The 4,264-nt window shown below is 35.8% G+C and overlaps 1 long non-coding RNA gene across 1 annotated transcript; it reads left to right on the top strand.

The window, feature by feature from the left end:
* The first annotated feature begins 503 nt into the window (after positions 1 to 503).
* LOC309707210 lies at positions 504 to 4,051 on the top strand. Its single transcript, XR_014276950.1, has 3 exons — positions 504 to 725; positions 1,847 to 1,981; positions 3,265 to 4,051. It is a non-coding gene; the product is annotated as an uncharacterized lncRNA (long non-coding RNA).
* The last annotated feature ends 213 nt before the right edge of the window (positions 4,052 to 4,264 follow it).

Here is a 4,264-nt window from a genome sequence, read left to right as displayed (position 1 = left end):
AATATCATTTTCGACCTGTAACCTGCTTTGTAAGTCGCTAACCCCAAACCCATCATCATCAACTTTTTAATGACTCATGTTTTGCTGTTAGAATAAGTCCTGAGGTCCATGCAAAGACTGGATCAATGTTGTAGAAAAATTAGAATAGGCTCCATTTACAGTAACTATAATTTAAGCTACATGCTACCAATAGCATGTTAGTATGCAACATTTTCTTAAAAACAAAAAAACCCTGATTTACAATCATGTTTTCAAAAATGTTGGGATACTGTATTAACCATTAATAAAAACAGAGAGCATTGATTTCTTTATGTAACGCATTTTTACATAAAGGCCACACTTTTTCCATCCAGCCACCAGACTGCTGAACAGTGACACTTCATAGACACCTCACTCTCACCAACACTATGCACTCCATATTGGACATATATGCTATTCCTTTTGTACGATATTCAAACTGCTGACCTCTGTGTATTTTACATATATGTACACTGTAAAAAAAATCCGTAAAAATACAGTACAATCTACTGTATAAACGTGAAGGAATTTTCCGTATTAGTCATTTACAGGTATTTTTCTGTATTTCTCAACTACTGCAATGCATTGTGGGAAAAAGAACCTGAAAAGGAGGGAAAAGTAAGCGCAAGAGCAGCCATTAGGCTTCTTTCAGGCTTCATCTGGATTTTGGATTCTGAAGTTGGAGAAACTGCCTTCAAATTTCTGTGGTAAGTATTAAAACTCATGTTTCGTTTTATTAAAATAATGTTTTTCAAAAGACTCCGTGTTTTTATTTAGAAAGAATTGTTAATTTATTTGTTAACTGGTTTCGGCTGTCTCCAGACAAGTCAGGAATATTTTGCTGACTCATTTTTTAAAATAATTGTTATTTAGGTTTAACATGACTTAAGCTTTATTTTAGTTAATGTTAAAATAATTTTTACTGTGATACCACCAGTTTTGCCCTTCAGTGGCTGAACCAGTTTTCATAAATATTATAGTTAGCTGTCTGTGTCTCTCTGGGTATTACACAGCTGTGACTGCTAATTAGCGAAAGTCAGCGATGTGGATAACTGGGAAAGTGAGAACTTCATGGTTCTAGAAATTATTCTAGGACTCTAATAAGTACTGTATCAATACCTGTGTTTTACAGTTGGCTCTACTGTACACTTTAAAGGGTTTCAGGCAAAGTTACACTAACCCTAGTTTAAGCCTCAGACCTTCCTGGCTGACGCTAGCAAATGCTAATGTTAGCCTCTGATTTGGGCTGCTAAAGTAAAGACTTTTAGCTAGCTGACCAGCATAGATTATTTCGGTGGTTAACAGACTGTAGTGGTAAAATTATTGAAAGTATAGTTTCACCTCAGCACATTTACAATTACAGTATGTCTATTTTGTAGCACATAGAAATGTTTAGTTAATATTTACAGACAGACACATTTTCCCTGTAACTGTGTTTTTACTCCAACATTTGTTGAAAATGTAATTTATGAAATGCTGAGCAGCATTTCTTGTATGTGGAATATTTTTGTCACCCCACTGTGCTAATGTGATTAAATACTAAAAATTATTACTAAAAAAATTCAATAATAAATCAATAATAACTATTTCTTGATTGAACTATAATGTAAGTGCAGTGCTGGTGTGCAGGGGCTCTATATGCCTTGTCTATATCAAGCTTTTAGCCAAATATAAGCAGAGATATTTGTATCTTTCTTAAAAATCCAGCCAGATCCTTACAGATTATTTGAGAAATGGATCAACAGCTATCACTACTTGAAGCACTTTAAGTCCTGCAGTGGAAAAATATCCCTTATTTCACCTTTGATCACACACTTTGGTTTTCCAGTGCAGAGCAATGGCCAAGAAAAGGAAAGACTTCCCCGAGTGAAAAAAAAGATGAAGATACAAGCTGGTGATGATCCAGAGCAGCTGGTCTCAGGAAATGAAGAAAAACCCTGATCACCTTCTCTACAAACACAAGGTGAGTTTAATGTTGTGGTTGATTTAGTTTTTCAAGGTATGTATGTTACTTTAATTATAAACTGCTTTTGTTGCAACAGAATGGTGTTATGTCTATGCAACTCTACATGAATTATAATCCTTTGTAGGGCTGCGTGATATGACCAAAATCTCATATCCCAATATAAGACGTATCTCTCCTGATAACGATATATATCACAAAATAGTGCATTTTCTGTAAATTCTGTGATTCTCGGGCAACTCGACTTATGTGAAATGTTTTCAGTTGGGCGTCGTGTACCTGGAGTCGAGTGTTTTGACCGATGCATGAAACTATACATTTTTAGACATGAGTTTAAATGGCCGCCATTTTCTTTCTGAGTATTTATTACACGGCGTGCTGCAAGGAAAAGCCTGTTCTAACGTTTGAGTCTAAGGATTATTTTGAGCACCTGACGACTCTTTTTTGCTTTTCATTCGTAAACTCTCTCGAAACTCTTTCATGTGATTCTTGTGTAGGTGGTTAAAGAGATTTGTCGTGTTCGAGTGGTGGTGGGAACCAGTTTGTGGCATAATTTGCATAGTACAGTTTTCTGGGGCGTGTCAGACTTTTCATAACCAAACCATGTCCATGCTACAGAGGTAGCCCCTCATTTAACAATAAGGTCCTCGATTTCTTTTGACTGGTCCTTCTGGTTCTGCCTCATCCTTGCTGGCCATGCTGGTATTCTCTGTGCCTTCGTCTGCGTGGTGACTGTAAGCGCCATTTATAGTTACTTGATGTTTTTATTTGAGGTCATTTGTTTGATGCATATTCTGAAATTTTATGTTTGAGAATAATGTATATCATTTCAGTTTAGTTTGAAAAGTCTCAACAGAAACTTGAGCTTTATTGTGAAAGGTTTATGTGGAAAATAAACAAGCGGACGGCGGAGCCACACGATGGTTTTATCCTCATTGTTGGTAACGAAAGTACGCGTAAAAACAGTCACTTGTCCGTCCATAGTGTGGTTATTTTAAGTATAAGAGAAGGAGAGAACTTTAAGAAATAATATAGCAACTACAGTGACCATCAAAACCATGAAAAAAATATTGCCGTAAACAGTTTATTTTGCAACACCACAAAACAAAGAATAGTGTATAATATGAAACGATAGACATTTTTATATCGTAATCTGATATATATCGTCATATCGCACAGCCCTAATCCTTTTTTTGTTTATGTTGTTTATGCTCTAGGTAAAAAAAAATTATAAAAATACAAACTTTTTAAAAATGTCTTGTTGTTTCTCTTTTTTTCCTCAGAATAAATTGCGACTAGTCTCAATGGCTGACACGGAGGAGCAACACAGCGACACGTTAACTCCGACTGCTGCAGTTCCTGTATGAACTGAGCAACTTTTAAAATCCAAGGAAAAGCTGAGTGTATTTTACTTAAAGCTCAGGTGGACCTTGATGTACTAACATGCAGGCTGCATTCAGGACTTTGTCACACTGTTATATGAAGAACGGTAACAAGACTTTGTAGTAATTTGTCTTACTATTGTCTTATTTGTTGTGATTTAGGGTCTGTGCGCACTAGCAGAGGTTTTTGTTTGTAACTGTAACCTCGTTTTCAGAGCCTTGTCTAACATTTAATGGTCATGAAATATGTCAGACTTTTTCCTCTACTTAACCAGCTTAGAGAATTTGAACACCGTGGAGAAAAAGGTGTGCATTAAGGATTTTGAACTATGATGTTTAAGTGTTGTCACTGCTGAGGATTCGTGGACACAGATCCTTATTCACTATGCTGCTGTTTATAGTTTAACTTTTCATCAGAACAAGCACTTCTAATTATACTTTGCTCCTCACTGACAAAACAAGTCCCGTAAATACACTTTTATCTTTAAGTTTGGGACAGTAATCTGTCTTAATTTATTATGTGTTGTAGTTATCATATGGGGAAAAGTCCTGTGGTTATCCATCAGTCCTGTTCGAATAAACCCAAAGTTCAGGAACATCTTCTTTAGATCTGTTCAGTTGTATTCATGTGGCACCACTTAAACAGTCAACAAATTTTGACTCAAGTATGTTATATTGTAAGGTAAAGAGCCCAAAGACTTAATCTCAGACAAATGTTCACACAAATGTGAATTACATTCACTTCATTAATGAAGTAATCAAAGGTGTTTGGCTATAACTGACTACATGTGTATACTGTATCATAAGTGGACAGAGATGGATGTAAACCACACCTTAACCATTTGGCTGAGGCAAAACTACCACAAGGCAGTGATTCTAACTAAAAGGTACTCTGGATATT

Source organism: Aulonocara stuartgranti, assembly GCF_965226115.1.
Source record: "Aulonocara stuartgranti genome assembly, chromosome: 5".
Lineage (NCBI taxonomy): Eukaryota > Metazoa > Chordata > Actinopteri > Cichliformes > Cichlidae > Aulonocara > Aulonocara stuartgranti.
The sequence above is the reverse complement of the archived record's forward strand: the minus strand, read 5'-3'. Positions and strand labels throughout refer to the sequence as shown.